Genomic DNA, 17816 nt, shown 5'->3' with positions numbered 1-17816 from the left:
CCCATCTCTACTAAAAATACAAAAAGTATCCAGGCGTGGTGGTGTGCACCTGTAATCCTAGCTACTCCAGAGACCACAGCAGGAGAATCGCTTGAGTCCAGAAGGCAGACGTTGCAGCGAGCCCAGATGGCCCTCCAACCTGGGCAACAGAGTGACAACCCTCCCACAAAAAAATTAAAAATTAAAAAAAATCACATGTAGTAATAACTGTCAAAGATAAAAATAAAATACAATGATATCATGAAGAGATCAGAAGTTTTTTAAGGTTGAGTGATATTGGAGGTTTCAAAGAGAAGGAAGAATTTAACTTGAGACATGTAAAACAAGAAGAACCAGGGCTGGAGGAGTTGGCAGAATTCATTCTCCCAATCCTGTCACTGCTCCAGAATGGGATTACTTAAGCCCATATCTGTATGACTGCAAAGCCTCAGTCTTTCTCCCAATCTCCACTTTACTAGGGCATCATGAAATATAGATCCAGTTTTGCCAACTATTAAATCGAGATGATAACTAGCAATTATGTGTAAAATGGAAGTTGTGTAAATAGCGTAATAGGATAAAATATACATTGTCTGCTTCTACTTGGACCTGTCCAAACTGGTTATCAACTCAGCCTCATTTCTGTAGATAGTTGTCAAGATTAAACTTCTTTTGGACATAGCTTTATGTTGAGAGCATTATTTCTAGATGGGTCTTCATCCTTAAAATTAACGTATTTTGCCATTATAGAAGTGTTTTGTTTTTGTCTTCATCGATTTTCAGATTCTTACTCCCTTCAGATCTAGTTTAGTCTAGTGTAGCTTAAAAGTGCGTGAGTTGTAGCATGGAGTATGTCGTGACTGGAACTTTGATTGCATTCCAGTCCATGTTGGGATGCAGAGAGAAACAGAATGTAAAAAGACTTATAAAACATTTTAAAATAGTACATGAAAAGACACACCCAGAAAGCTTTGTAGAGTTGAGCCATGTATGCCCAGTGGAGAATATTAATGGAAATTGTTTAATGAGTGTCTTTCATAGTAATTATTAAAACACTAAACAATTGAATGAAAACTTTGGTCTCTGAGATTCTTGGAACGTTTTCTAGATTGTATTCCAGGAATGATTTCACCCACTACGGAATCACCTCCCCTTCTGGGGCTAATTGTTTCAACTCCTTCAATGTACTCGGCAGTGGTTTGTTCACTTTTAAATATAGTTGACTAAAGAAGAACCCAAAAGTCAAACCAGAGTTGATAACCTTTAACTTTCGACATTTTTCAAAACCTGTTGAAGTTAAATCTGCTATTTATACTTCTATTTTTTTTTCTTTTATGTCCTTATCAACTTGTTTATACAATTGGTACTTACATCTCATCAGACAAAACCATCAGTATTTTATGGTGTATATGGAGGAAATTACTAGGTAATAAATATTACATGAAGAATATGGATAATACTAAGGTTTTGAAATATGCTTTATAATATTATACCCATAAATATGAGTTGCATTATATCCCTGGAATCTTCCTCCTCGTTCCTGTTCTTGCTAAAATTCCAAATGTGGATTCAATTTCTCCTTTAAATTTCAGTTATATTTCATTCTTTGGGCCTCTAACCTCAAGGGTGAAACTATAGAAAATTGTATATATTTTATTCTATTGAAAGCTAACAACAATCCAGAATGATTTGTATAAATGAACCTGGTGAGAAAATAAGAACACATGCATAAATTATTTGTGCATGCAATTTATATAGCTATAAATTTTGTAAAATATGTTACTTATCACATTATCATTTCTGACAGTTGTATCATGGGTGTGAGAATACTGAACCACAAAAAATAGTAATAGATGCATGAAAATTAGAGATTAAAGAAATGTAAGAACACATCTGGTTTAATCATGTCTCTTTAAATACAGAGAAATCAAGAGGTAGAAAAGCAGTGAGCCTTGATTCTGTGGCTCAGACACTTAAGGGTAAAGCCCTGGCATATTAATGGTGTGCGAAAGCAACAGAAGAACTTTATTCAGGCTATTGGTGTAAAGTTTCTATCATCTAACTATGCAATCTTATGTGATACTCAGTGAAATGTCTTTGAAATTTTTACATAAATAATATTTCATTAATACAAACTTCCACTAACTAGAAAACTCTATATTATGAACTGAATGTTTGTGTCCCCCACAAAACCTTTATGTTGAAACCCTAACCCTTACTGTGTCTATATTTGGAGATTGGGCTGCTAAGGAAGTAAGGTTAATTTAGGTTATAAGAGTGGGACCCTGATCCAACAGAATTAGTGCCCTTATTAAAAGACACACAAGAGCTTCAGAGAGGACACTCCCTTTCTTTCTCCCTCTCCCCCAACCCAGCATGCATAAAAAGGTTATCCTAGCATACAGAAAGATGGTGGCCAACCCCAAGTCAACAGAAGAGGCCTCAGAATGAAACTTACCTTTCCAGCACCTTATCGTGGGCTTACCATCCTCCAGATCTGTGAGAAATAAATTTGTTATTAAACCACCAAATCTGTAGTATTTTGTTATAGCAGACTGAGCAGTCTAATACACTATAATAATTCAAATGAGATTTACCTAAATTTCCTACTTTTTAATTTTATATGAAGAACTATGTCCCCGCTACCTCCTCTGCCCCCCGCCCCACACCCTACAGGCACATAGTATTGAGTAAAAGAAAAAGAAACTTTTTAGGACAATGATCCCCTAATATGGATAGGGATATAGTAATTAGTTTGGAAGTGCATATTCTAACATTATTACTATTGCAATGAATATTCCTATAGGTGAAGTTCTGCATATATCCTTGATTATTTTCTCAGAAAAATTATGGGAATGGTACCTGCTGGACTGAAGTATGCACTTTTTAAGGATTCAAGGTAGTAAGTTTCACAGAAATACTGACTATACATTATACTACTCCCTAGAAATTAGCTTTGCAACATAGGTGGGCATGTCAATGGATAAGAGACAGGAAAGGGGGCTGCTGTATGCACTCATAGGTCACTGCCTTTCACTCTTAGAAAACTCAGCTTAGGTTGTAATTCTAAAAGTGCACTTAGGAATCTAAGAGAGAATGAGGTAAAGGGAAGAGAAAGAACCTGTTCTCACATTTGTTTACTAAAGTAAATTGCCAAAGTACTACAAGTAGAAGATACCCTGCTTGATAAAAATGAGTACCCCAAACCATCTCTGTAACCTAAGTCAAATGAAAGATTTGGTTTTTGTTTGTTTGTTTGTTTCCTAAGATGGAGTCTAACTCTATTGCCCAGGCTGGAGTGCAATGGCCCAATCTCGGCTCAGTGCGACCTCCACCTCCTGAGTTCAAGCTGTTCTCCTGCCTCAGCCTCTCAAGTAACTGGGATTACAGGCATATGCCACTGCACCTGGCTAATTTTTGTATTTTTAGTAGAGATGGGGTTTCACTATGTTGGGTCAGGCTGGTCTTGAACTCCTGACCTCAGGAGATTCTCCCACTTCAACCTCCCAAAGTACTGGGATTACAGGCAAATGGAGGTTAGTATTGATCAAATAAAAATAAAATAAACTTAAAAAACATAAGCTGAGTTCATATGTGAATCTGACCCGAACTGGGGCTTCCTGAACTGGGACTTGATTCAAACTGTTTTCTCTTTCCTTTCTTTTTTGTTTTTTCTTCTTTCTTTTAAAATTTAGGAACCCAAGACCAGTTTTCTACAGGGATACAATTGGTATTCCCCTCAGTCACCCACACAAGGGACACTTATAAAGCGCACTTCAATCTCAGCCATTACTGACTGACAAGAATTTTATATTTTACATCACTTCATATCAAGAAATTCTTCAAAATGATAGCGGATGCAGTTAAGCTTCCCAGAAAATGAACAGTTTGGAGGATTTGGCTAGAAAACCTAGTCACCTTTTGAAAATCTCCAGCTAGTAGCCACAAGAGGAATTTTTGAACTGCCAAGGTGAGCTTTGCAGACTTGCACCTTGACCCCTGTCTGGGGCTCAGGAATTGAAGGCTGTATGATTTTATTTGAAATGTCTACCTGGTATGGAGCAACGACAACAACAAAAAAAAAACTGAAAGTGTAAAAAAAGAAAAGCTATTATATCTTACAGGAGTATCTCCTGTAGTAATGAGCTTTAAAACCAGTATGTTTAAACGTTTCCACACATAGGCACACCCTCCCATCCACTTTGCACCACTCATACCTTCACATACGAAGAAAAGTTACATTTTAAAAGGAGAGAAAGTGTCTCATAGAGATATACTAATCCTCTAATTCCTTAGAGGAGCGAATAACCTTTTCTCTTGATATAGGAACCAAGCATTGATCTGTCACACTGTTTGTTCTAGCAGAGCTCCCAGAGGCACATTCAGTTTGAAACGTTAAGGCTAGTTCATTAGGCGTCCCTGGCTCCTTTCTCCAAGATAACACTGTGGTTAGTTAATGGCTTTCTCTTGTTTCCCCCAGAGCCTGCCTGTCTGAAGCCTGCAGGCCCTAGAAGCTTCTTTCTCCCTTCTCTTGGCTATTAGTCACAGCTGGTAAGGCTCACAGGAGCCGAGACTGTTTGAAAACAGTCGGATCATGAAAACGTTTGAGTCTTTCTGCTGCAAGCAACAAACTTGGCCCAGGCTGCCAGGAGAGATGGAGTAGGAGTGGGGGTGGCGACCGGATGCACCAGCAATGAAGGAAGAAAGGGAAATTGCTAACCACCTCACTTCAAAATCCTCTCCGAGGGAGCCTGTGGTAGGCACCCTTGCTGGGAACGTGGACAGACTCACTTTTAAAATGAAGTGACGTTGCCTCTTGGGGCAAATGTCTCCTGCCTGGTACTCGTTGTCCTCCCCCGGAACCCTGTATTCTGGTAATGGGGTGGTTGGGGAAGAAACTAATGATGAGACCCTGGAATGTGGTGAGCTATCTTCAGCTCCTGCAGTTCTCCAAGACCTGCCCACCCCTTCTCCTTCTATACTTACTTTTTGCAGAACTAGTGGGGGAGGAAAGAAAAAACAAGAAGTTAGGTTTTAGGTATTATAGATAAATTCAAAATCCAAAATCCAACCCATAGACCTCTCTAATGTCCTGGGTTGGAACTGCTGAATGAGAGACATGATGTCCCGCAAACATGACCTGACTTTTAATTGCCTGTTATTTGGTTGTTCAAGGCACTACCTCACGAAGCAGCTCCAAGAAGACCAAATCATTTTACCTGTTGCCTCTCATAGGACCTTGGTGCACTGCTAACAGGGGCCATGTGTCTACCTATTCCCTGGCATGGATGGTGTGCTCCCCTGCAAAGGAGATGCTAAGACAGGCCATGATGCTGTCGGTGACCACAATGATGTCATCACCGGTGACAAATCACTCTCTGTCACTGCCCTGATTTTGAGCCATGAATGCTATGGTTGCATTGGGTTTATGAGACCAGTAAACATATATGCTTTGGGGTCAAGTTTAAATCCAAGCTGGAAGAGTTTCATTTCCCTTTCAGGGTGCCTACAGGATTCGTAGTGTACTGAGAAATCACAGAGGAAAGTTTTATGAGAGATCAGGTCAAGCCCATAAAAGTAATGGGGCTCTTCACATCACCTCTTTCAGGGCAGTCTGATGCTGCTTCCATATCTGGCTTGGATTTTTCAGATGATAACCCTGCCTCTTCTTAAATGGTTTGAGAAAATGTAGGTTCTTCCTCTGAATTTGGAACATGCTAATGACTTACTACAGGTGACAAATACAGGAGGGTATTCAGATTTCTAGATTCTAACTTGATGAAAAACAAAACAAAAAGCCACTCAAACATACTTTCGTCCTTTTTCCAAAAATGGAAACATGTGTGTCGTATTTCTAATTTACAAGGTCTACTGCAATTATGTTTTAGACTATTATCCTGGTTCAAAGGTCACAGATACAATACAATAAAAACAAATAAGAAAGAATAAAATCTAAGATCCACTGGAAGATTTCTGGATTGTCCATTACAGCTTGAATTACACAATAGAAAAATGATCACTAATAGATGATGAGATATTTAATTTTATGTTTACTTTTGGAAGTATTGGCTACTATGCAGTGTTTCTGCAACACACCAGCATTGCTTACACCAGTACTTCCAATACGAGTTATTTAATCACCCAGGTTAAATGAAAATAACCAAATGATTAAATAAAATCAAGTCATACTTCCATGTGAAGACTTTACTTAGACTTACAATTTGGGAGACTTTGATGTTGAACGTTCCACATTAATGTATCACATGATGTTATCTAGCAATTTATCCTGCAGGGGAATGTTTCTATGAGTATGCATGAAGTTACATTAGTGTTGTTCATTTATTCATCAGGCACCAATAACAACTGCATTATTTAATGCAACTCATTCTCAGCACTTTTGCTCCTGGTAACTTTATCCTTGTTCTCTTCTTTCTGCATGACTCCTCCTTCAGTGTGTATTCTTCCTCACGTTCTCTGCACAGTAATTGTCCATGGCCTCAGTCACTGGTTCTATTGATCTGTATTTTCCTTCTCAGAGACAAAAAAGACTATGTTCATTCACAAAGGCTGCATCAGATTCCATTCTGCCTTGCCTTCGTTGAACACCTACTATAACCATGGTATTTGTTTTTCTGGTCACAGCAGAAAATATGAAGATAAATAAGTTCCAATACCTGCTGTCTTGGCAGATGAAATAATAATAATGATATAATAACTAAAAACACTTATCTAGCACTAATTTCGTGCCATTCTAAGTGCACTATACAAAACTCATTTAATCTTTAAGGAATCCTTTGACAGAGTCACTATCATTATCCTCATTGTACAGAGAAGGAAACGAAGACATAGAGAGGTTGGGTTATTGCTCAGTGTCGTACAAAGATACAAATAACCATGGGGCAAAGGGAAATTTGAAAAGTAATATGCAGGAGATACCAACAACAAAAAAATCATGGAGTCTCAACTGATGGAGCAGGATGGGGGGAGGGGATCATAGGCCAGATTTCCTAAAAGAAGAACCTATGAACAAGAATTTTAAAGTAAAGTTTAAAGACCTGCTATGTTCTGAGAACTTACAATGAATATTATGTTTCATTTAATTCCAACCAAATCCCCATTTCACTCTAAGCAATTAGAAACTTAAAAAATAGGTTTGCTAATTTTATTAAATATTAAAATGCAATACCAGAGTTTAAACGTAGGTCAGTCTTATTCCAACATCCATGTTCTTAGCCACTGTACTCAACTGCTTCTATCTCCAAGGTAGATGGTGAAGGATGAGTTAGATTTTGAAAGCCAGAATTAGGAGGAAAGGGCAATGTAAGGGAAGAAGTATGAGCATAAAATCAGCAAGGAGGGTTGCTAGAAACAGAGAAAGGGTGAGTTTACCTATTCATGCTGCAACAAGAATGCGTGGCATATACATGACGGACAGGAGGCACAAGGACAGACTTTTACAGTCTCTGGGGAGGTAAGATAGTCCATGAGACTGTGACACCTGGTATGATGTGGCAAGACTGAGCCTGAGATGCTTGTGTAGAGAAATAGGGAAACAGAGGAGAAAAGAAAGATGGGCTGGGCATGGTGGCTCACACCTGTAATCCCAGCACTTTGGGATGCCAAGGCGGGCGGATCTCCTGAGGTCAGGAGTTAGAGACCAGCCTGGCCAAAATGGTGAAACTCCATATCTGCTAAAAATAGAAAAATTGGCCGGTTGTGGTGGCAGGTGTCTGTAGTCCCAGCTACGCAGGAGGCTGAGGCAGGAGAATCCCTTGAACCTGGGAGGCAGAGGTTGCAGTGAGCCAAGATTGTGCCACCGTGCTCCAGCCTGGGCAACAGAGTGAGACTCTGTCTCACAAAAAAATAAGTAAATAAGAAATATTTAAAAAAAAAAAAAAAAAACAAGAAAAAAGGAAAGAAAGATGGAGGATATATCACAATGGGCCTTAAATGTCAAGCCGAGATGTTTTAACTGATTATGTCATGCAGTAGGCACCTACTTTCCATTATTTAGAATAATACATGGAAGGAATTATGGTTTAGTAGCACTAATTAGGCAATGAGATATATTGGGGGAAGTAACAGAAAGAGCATGTTTGAAGTCCTTAAAAATAACTTTAAAAACCTATGGGTATTTGAACAATTTTCTGCAAATCTAAAACAATTTTTTAAGTTTATTTTAAAATTTAAGTTTCCCATTCCAACTTCTTGCCTGAGCACAGACCCACATATTAAGTATCCGCTGGACTGTTTTAGATTTGCAGAAAATTGTGAAGATACTATGAAAGGTTTCCATATACCCTGCACCCAGTTCTATCATTAACATCTTGCATAACTATGGTACATTTCTTTAAATTAATGAGCCAATATTGATATGTTATTATTCACTAAAGTCCATAGTTTATTCAGATTTCCTTAGGTTTTACTTAATGTCCTTTTTCTGTTCCAGGATACTGCACTACCATCAGTTGTCATGTCATTTTAGGCTCATCTTGGCTGTTAGAGATTCTTGATTTTTTTTTTTTAATCACATTGACTCATTGGGGAGGACTGGTTAGGAATTTTGTAGAAAATCAGTCATTTGGGATTTGTCTGAAGTTTTTCTCATGTTTAGACTAGGATAATGTGTCTTTGGAAGGAAGACCACAGAGGTACAATCCCATTCTCATCACATCATATAACTGATCATAATGATGTTAACACTGACCTGGCTGAAGTTGTGTTTATAAGGTTTTTTGGAAGGGTCGGAGAAGGTGGAACAAGTGACAAATGATAGTTAAAAACAAAAAAAAAAAGAAATAGAAGAAGAATGAAGAGGGTACAGTGGTACAGCAGCAACTGGCAAACAGTTTTACAAAAGAAGGCTGGTTAGTTGGATCATCAGGAGCATAAAGCTGGACACAGGTTTTCACATATGACCAGATGGGAGCTTCCTACATGGGACCATTCTCTTTCTACAAACATCCACCAAAGACATGCCCTTTTTCAGGTTCCTGTTTTACATTCTCAACTAAAGTCTTCATTTCACCCCCAAATTAACTTCTCCCCCTAGTCTCTTCCTCCTCCTCCATCTCCACTTATTTTTTTCTTCCTCTCCTTTTGCTTCTAGCCATCACATTTTTCTGTCATCACCCAGTCTAGTTTACCTAGATTTTCAAGACTTGGTCTTCCATTCATTATTCTTCAAGTAGAATGATCAAATAGAATGTCCTTACAAGATCCTCTTGATCCTCTTCTCCTGAAGTCATTAGATGTTCCCTGTGGGAAGTCACTTCATATTTTACTTCCCCTGCAATACCAGTGTTCTTTGTTAACTTCTCTGTCTTCTTTTGAGAGCCTGTCCACTGCATGAGAAGACCGTGTTTATTTCAGTCAGCACTGAATGTGCCAATAGCGTATGTGACATATGGTAAGCACCTGATAAATATTTGGTTCATAAACACATTCACAACAAGAACCCTTTGCCCTTGCCATGTCAGTCTGACTCATAAATGACATATCCGTTGTCATCTTTGAGATTTATTTAATTATCCTTTTTTCTACTCATCATCAACCAGAACCTACCCATCCTTCAGCTTCTCAATGATCCCTTTCACTTCCCAATTTGTAAAATATTCATGGTTATTCAGTTGCTCATTTTGCCTTACCATGATTTAATTTTTTTCATGAGTCCTTGTTTATGACATCAGCAAAGGATAAAATCTATATTTAACCATACAAAGCATTTATTAAACACCAATGTTTTACATGTAGGAAGACTTTGTTTATCATCTAGAGACTTAGTATATGGCTATGTTAACAGGAACATGGAATGTTGAGGAAGTACTTGCAAAGGAACACGGGGGAAAGTATGTGGCCAAGTACAGACTGGTTTAGTAATTGCAAATGGCAAGTAAAGCCGAACCTTGGGTAAAAATTGTCAGGAAAGGTAATAGGAAGTGAGTGGATCAGGAGAACTTTTTGATGGTAGAACAAATACAGCATCCCTTGGAGATATTGTAGGTTTGGTTCTCTAATAAAGCTAATGTTATGATAAAGCAAGTCATGTGACTGTTGGTTTCCCAGCACATATAAAAGTTATATTTAAACTTTTCTAATATTTGAGGTATATTAAGTATCTGATAGCATTTTGTCTTTTAAAAAAAGTACATACCTTAATCAAAAATACTTCATTGCTAAAATATACCAATGATCATCTGAGTCTTTGTCAAATTATAATCTTTTTGCTAGAGGAGGGATTCCCTTGATGTTGATGGGTATCTATTATCAGGGTAGTGGTTGCTGAAGGTTAATATGGCTGTGGTAATTCCTTAAGACAACAGTTAAAATTGCCCCACTAATTGACTCTTCCATTCATGAAAGATTTCTCTGCAGTATGTGAAGCTGTTTTATAGCATTTTACCCACAGTAGAACTTCTTTCAAAACTAGAGCCAACCTCTCAAACCCAGCCACTGCTCCATCAACTAAGTTTATATAATATTCCAAATCACTGGTTGTCATTTCAACAGTGTTTACAGCATCTTCACCAGGAGTAAATGCCATCTCCAGAAACCACTTTCTTTGTTCATCCATAAGAAGCAACTCCTCATGCATTCAGGTTTTAGAATGAGATTGCAGCAAATTTGTCACATCTTCAGGCTTCACTGCTAATTCCCACTCCCCTGCTATTTCTACCACATCTGCAGTGTCTTCTACCACTAAAGTCTTTAACCCTTCAAAGTCATCTATGAGTGTTGGATAAACTTCTTTCAAATTCCTGTTAATGTGGACATTTTGGCTTCCTCTCATGAATCACAAATATTCTTATTGGCATCTGCAATAGTGAAGTTTTTTTCCAGAAGTTTTCCATTTACTTTGCCCAGATCTGTCAGAGGAATCACCATCTATGGCAGCTATAGGCTTACAGAATGTATTTTTTAGATAATATGAATGAAAGTTGAAATTACTGCTTGATCCATGGGATACAGAATGAATGTTGCATTAGCAGGCATGACAACATTAATCTCCATGTACATTTCCATCAAAGCTGTTAGGTGACCAGGTACATTGTCAACGAGCAGGACTCCTTTGAAAAGAATCTTTTTTTTTTTTTTTTCTGAAGAGTAGGTATTAACAGTGGACTTAAAATAGTAAGTAAACCATTCTATAAACAGATCTGCTGTTACACAGTCCTTGCTTTTCCATTTATGGGGCACGGGCAGAGTAGTCTTAGCATAATGATATGTGGCCCTAGCATTTTCTGCATGGTAAATGAGCATTGTTTTCAACTTAAAGTTTCACTAGGTGCATTCACCCTTCACATAAGAGTCAGCCTGGCCTTCAAACTTTGAAGCCAGGCATTGACTTCTCTTCTGTAGCTATGACAGTCCCAGATTAGTTATCTTGGCTAGATCTTCTAGGTAACTCACTGCAGTTACTCCATCAGCACTTGCTGTTGCACCTTGCACTTTTATGTTATGGAGAGGTCTTCTTTCCTTTAACCTCATGAACCAAGCTCTGCTGTCTTCAAACTTTTTTCTACAGCCTTCCTACCTCTCTCCAGCCTTCATAAAATTAAAGAGAGTTAGAGACTTGCTCTGAGTTAGGCTTCGGCTTCAGGGAATGTTGTGATTGGTTTAATCTTCTATCCATGCCGCTGAAACTTTCCCTGTATCAGCAATGAGTCTGTTTCACTTTGTTTTCATTTGTGTGTTCACCAGAGTAGCGCTTTTAATTTTCTTCAGGACCTTTTTCTTTGCATTCACAATGTGGCTAACTGGTACAAAAGGCCTAGCTCTCAGCCTATCTTGGCTTTTAACATGACTTCTACACCAATCTTAATCATTTTTAGTGTTTTATTTAAAGCGAGAGGTCTATAACTCTTCTTTTCACTTGGACAATTAGAGGGCATTATACGGTTATTAATTGTCCTAAGTTTTATCTTGTGTCTGAGGGAATAGAGAGATCCAAGGAGAGGGAGAAAGACAGGAAAACAGTCTGTTGCTGAAGCAGTCAGAACACACACATGTATTATGTTTGCTGCCTTCTATGGGTGCAGTTTGTGGTGCTGCAAAACAATTACAATAGCAGCATTAAAACTCACTGATTGCAGATCACGATAACACATAATAAAGAAAAAAATGAAATATTATGATAATTACCAAAATCTCACACAGAGACATTAAGTGAGCATATTATATTGGAAAAGTGGTGTCAATAGACTTGTTCCATGCACAGTTGCCACAAACCTTCAATATGTAAAACACGCAATATCTGTGAAGTACAATAAAACGAAGTGCAATAAAACAAAATATGCCCATATAGGAAACTAAATGTTCTTCTTACCTGCTTTGCTGGTCTTCATCAGAGTCAAAATGGTAAAAATAAATAAATAAAAGGTTGTTAGAAGGTCTGACTTCAAGTGAACCTTGTGTCCGTGGTTGACTTCCCTGGGCAAGTCATGTAACTCCACCGAGCATCAGTTACTCCTCACTAAGATGATGTCTTAATGTTAAGCCTACTTCTCAGGGACTGTATTAAAGTGCAGATGCCAGTAAACAGTTTTGCAAAGGGAGTGGGTAATGGTGCAGGAAGAATCAACATAGATTCCTAGACTTCTAGGCCTGACACATAAAGAGTATTGTCATTGACTGAGATGAGAAAACCAGGAAAGGAGGAGGTTTAGGTGTGGCGGGAGGAGAAAACTGGGGAACCAAGAATCACCAGTGTCTTGCTCAACATGTTCCATTTGTGATACCCATTAGACAGTGGGCTGCCCCCTGCTTAAGTCAGATTTCTGCTTACTGATACATTAACCCAAATACCATGCTCAATCACTTTTTCTAGTTTCACTTCAATTTTTTCTTAGAATATATCCCTTTTTGAAATTGCATTAGATTTCTGTTTGCTTGTTGTTTATATCCCGCACTAGAATGTAAGTGCTACAAGGAAAAGTATTTTGTGTTTTTCACTATAAAGCCTCTAATGCCTGGTATGGTGGGTCACATATTGTGGATATTCAATAATGAATGAAAAAAAAAATAAATGAACGAATGTGTCTAAGTAGAGATATGGAAACAACTTTTGAATATAGGAGTTTAGGGATCATCATCAGATCAGATCAAATCTGATCATCAGATCAAATCTGAAAAAAGAAAAAAAAAGAGAAAAGGAAAGAAAAAAATTTACTGGTTTCCTGCAATCAAATAAGATATAAAGTCATGAGAATATGGATGGATAAGAAAAAGAGGAGAAAATGCCAGTTAAGAAAGGTTGAGAGACTTGCCGACACCAAAGAACAAGTGGAGGAGACAGGTTTGAGTTTAGTTGCTTGTTGCCTTCTGAGCTGAGGCTTTGAAGCACGGCCCTGTTCTGCCTCCTCCAATGGGGGAGTGATCCTTGCTCAGGCCCCACCTCTCCACCCTCCAAGAAAATCACACTCACCCATGCCCTCCACCAGCCCTTGAACAAGATCTGAGGCAGCTTTATGTTGACACACTATGAGTGAGAGTAGCTTGTTGAATTTAAAAGATGTTTGTATTTGTGTAGGGAAGGAAATTTGTAATTCAAAAGAACCTATTTTTAACAGCAGAATTTAAGTTTCAGCCGCAGAGCACTCTCAGAGATCATTAAAGCAGAAAGCCTTAGGTGTCTGTCTAGTCACTGTGGATCATGCTTGTCAACAATTGAATATAAAAACTCTTGTTCCCAGAAGATCGGTGAACAGGGAACTCTGTGATCTCATCCTGGTTTTTCTACTTAAAGAATTCCCCAGAGTCTTTCTACAAGGAGAGTGATAGCCCACAATAAAGCCAAAATAGTGTCTTTTGCTATTGCTTTTGCTACTCAGCTAAAGAAACCGAAAGCGAGGGACAGGTTCCATGTTCCCTGCCAGAGACTTAAGTGGAAAACCATCTGCACCATTTCAATGCAAGTGCAATGTCCCTGGTTAAGATCTTGCAGCCCACTCCACTTGAAAGGTCCAGCAATTCATGAATACAGACTGATTTTTGTTAAGCTGGGTACAGTGAGTGAGTTCTTGAGCTTGGAATGCTTGCAAAAAAAAAGAAACAAACACACTGTCAGGAAATCAGTGCTCCTTTAAGGGTGAAAGAAAAAATAAAACATCTTTGTCATTTGCTTCAGGGGATAAGCAACCTAACATGGCATTTTCCCTGAAGAGTCTGTGATCAAGAGTTTTAGGAGATCTGAATTCATGACAAAATTAAGAAAGCAAAAAGTTCAGAACATTCAATCTGCTCAGCAATTCACTTTGTGATGTTCTTCTGTGGTTTAATCAATGCTGAAACTTGACTCACAATACCAAGAAAAACAGGGGTTATGTCTTTATTACAGGAATAAGGACTTCTTGTTGAATTCCCACTCATATCCTGTTCTTCTATTATAGTATTTTATTTTAAAAAGTTAGCATTCACAGAACACATCACTTTCATAAGATCTTTAAAGTAATAACACCAAAGTGTTATAACTCAATAATATATATAATAATAATATATATTGTGTTACAACACAATAATAACAGCTTTGCAAACCAGAACCTATGAGTCTCCCTACGTTTAGCAAGAACATTTTTAATTTTGCTAGTAAGGTGCAAATTCATGTCAGCATTAATTCATGTAAGCATTTGTATATCAAAAGCTGTGGTTGGATCATATCTTTGTGTCATAACTTGGAGAATAGCAAAAAGGAATGTTTTTTAAAGTAGTTTGATTAAATATAGTGAAACCAAGCTTGAGCCACTCGAGAGTAATTTCAACAGAGCAGTTCTACAGCAGTGAACTGAGGAAGATTAAGCTTGACAAATCCTTTCATTTGAAGGCTTTATATGCATGTTTTCTTAGACATTGGGTAAAGCAAGATGGCAACAGCCAATTTGAAACAACAATGAACAATTGTCACCTTAGACACCCATGAAGGCTTAATTTTGCTTCCTGAAGAATCTCCCACAAAGCGTTGAAATCCATCTTTACTCCTTCCAGTTAATGCAGTAGTCTATTAAACACACAGTTTAGCACCAAGGTTACTCTAAGACACCATTAAAGTCAGTCTTGAATAATGTATTTATATTTGCTTTTGGGGATGAGGGTGGTAGTGGGCTGTATGCAAACTTATAAAATAAAACTTAGAGTGTCTGAAAGAACTTCATTTCACATATGACCTTTTACAGTAATTGGATCTGAATTATAATCAGTCACCTGAATCCTGAAATAGATAAAATAGTTTTTTAATGTTAAAAAGTTTTAGCCCTTCGTTGATTATCTATCAGTGCTTACAGTCCTGTGAAAATAAGATAAATGAGAAATTTGGTCTCTAATTAGACTTCACTAGATTTACAGCTTTTAATTTATACGCCAATGCAGCTCAGGCCGGCACTAACATAGATAGAGATGGAGCCACAGTTTTCAATTGATTTAACAATTTAATTGCAGCATTAACATCCATTAACATTTAACTAACCTTTTAAACTAACCTCAGGCACAACCTTAAAGACTAAATGAAGTAAAATTGCATATAAAAAGGTACTAACATACAGTTGTAAGAAGCCAAAGTGAATCTTGAGGGAGATTTAGCACTGCCGCTGCACATCAGCAGGAGGGAGTCTGTTTTCCTTCTTGCAAAATTCAGTAGGAAAGCATGCTCTAATTTATAGGAAAAGGAAATAGGTACATTTGATGATTATTAACTCTCATTTATATCTTCTTGTCTATTGTGATATCTAAAAGATGCAATATCTCTTCAACAGCGAAGCACTGATGGTTGAACACTAAAGAATATAAAGATGGGGTCTGGAAAAGGGGACCACCTTATAACTGAATGCAAATTGGATAGGAAGCTGAACTCTATTTGAAGTTTTCTATGGAATTCATGAGACATAGAGAATACATACATTGCACCCAGTTAGCGGAACCAGCCCTGTACTTTTGCATGTTTTAATTTGAGGTTGAGTTACTTAAATCAGTATTTTCTTTACATTTTTAAAAATCCTTTTTATGTCTTTTGTCAATTGAATAGATTCAAGATTATTAATTGAATGAATATTTTAAATTTGCAGGGAAACTCTGGGTTGTCATTGTAAGATCAGTTTTAAGATGAGAAAAGTGAAGTAAGAAACTTTAAGATATCCACTGGCTTCTAAAACACATACTAAATTGGAAACGTCTAGTTTTATACATCTGGTCACCTCTCTAAACAAGAATAGTCATTTGAGATGGATCTGCTTTTAAAGGAAATGTAGAATTTCCTTAAAAAATGGCTTTATAATGTTTCTGTAACATATTACTAAGAATAACTCAACAGGGTGCCACAAAAATCCTGCCTAATACTTATCAGGACTCTGTCCTATAAGATTGGTGGGGCCCAATTGCCTGTGGGCTGTCTTCCCCGGAACTATTCCCATCAATGTTATGGACTGAGAGATCTGGGGAAGCAGTAAGGTCTTCCAGCCCGCAGAGCCACACCACTCCCAGGCTTGATACATCATCCATGTAGTAGTTCAATGATCCAGATATTAAAAGCCCATAATTGTAAGCACTGACACAGTATATTGTCACTCTGCTATTTTTCATGCTTCCTGGCACTTCAGTTTCAATTTATGTTGCAGAGCTCTGAGAATATATTATATTAACACTGGGTATGTGTAAGAAAAGTGGGAGTATTATAAACATGCCTGCCTGAGAAATTTTCCTGTAGCATCCTTCAATAAACAAACAGCTATAATTAATCTTAGTAAACAGCAAGAAAAAGTTATCTGAAAAACTATTAGCGTGATAACATTATAATCTGCCTTTTCTGTTTACTTTTTTAATTTAGGAAATCCCCATTGCAAGATCCGCATAAAAGAGAGCATGCCTCCCTCTAAAAGAACCTGAAAAGGCTAGATGCTTGCTTTACCAGCTTTTCTCCCAGAGCCTAGACTTCACAAATGAAATGGCTCTGCCCAAAACTCTGGACCCAGAGCTAGCAATGCAGGGACTGGGGAGAACCTACTGTGGTGGTGGTGATTATGGTGATGGCAAAATCCAGTTTTCTAGGACCAACATTTGTAATGAGGGTGGTAACCGACTGCAGTGTGTGGTTGCAATGGCCTTCTCCACTCAGTGGAGATGGCATCAGCGTCCTTACCACCTAGTTTCAAGGGTGACAGAAGCTGCGCTCCTCACTCTTGTCCAGCCTCTCTTTACTATTTCTTAAGCTGGATTCTACAGCCTTCTCAGAAATTCTGTGAATTACTCAACATTCTGTCGAGGAATCCCTCCAATGTTTAAAGCAGCTACTGATGGTATCTATTGCTGGCAATTAAGAGCTCTGACTGATACAGACTAATGCAGGCCTCATTTCCTGACATTAATAATACTGAGACAGTATGAATGATGCAAAACCCTCTTTAAATTCTGCATATTTCCTTCCGAGCTGAACTACTCAAATGTAATTGTTTGACAAGAGAAAATTTAAAATCTTCTGAAGAGAACACTGAATGGCCATATGTCACAAACGTTCAAAACTCTCTCTTTATTTTAAAATGGAGAAATTGCTTAAGGATAACTTTTCATGTGGCCTTAGATAGGCTTGCCCAGTCTTGTAAACATATCCTGGGGGCCAGCTGAAAAGTATCCTGTATGTTTTCAAAGCCACTACTATCTAACACTTGCAGAAAACATTCTTCAATTTCTTTTCTTTTCTTTCTTTCTTTCTTTTTTTTTTGAGACCAAGAATACCTGAGAGGGAAGGTTTTGAACCATCCTAATCAATGTCTCTGTGTTTTAGTATGAGGCGGCCAGCTTCACTTACTGATTCCATTAGTACAAAAGCCAGGAATGTTTTTTCATAAGCTCTTCTA

This window comes from Saimiri boliviensis, chromosome 5, assembly GCF_048565385.1.
Source record: "Saimiri boliviensis isolate mSaiBol1 chromosome 5, mSaiBol1.pri, whole genome shotgun sequence".
Lineage (NCBI taxonomy): Eukaryota > Metazoa > Chordata > Mammalia > Primates > Cebidae > Saimiri > Saimiri boliviensis.
This window is presented reverse-complemented; position numbering follows the sequence as displayed.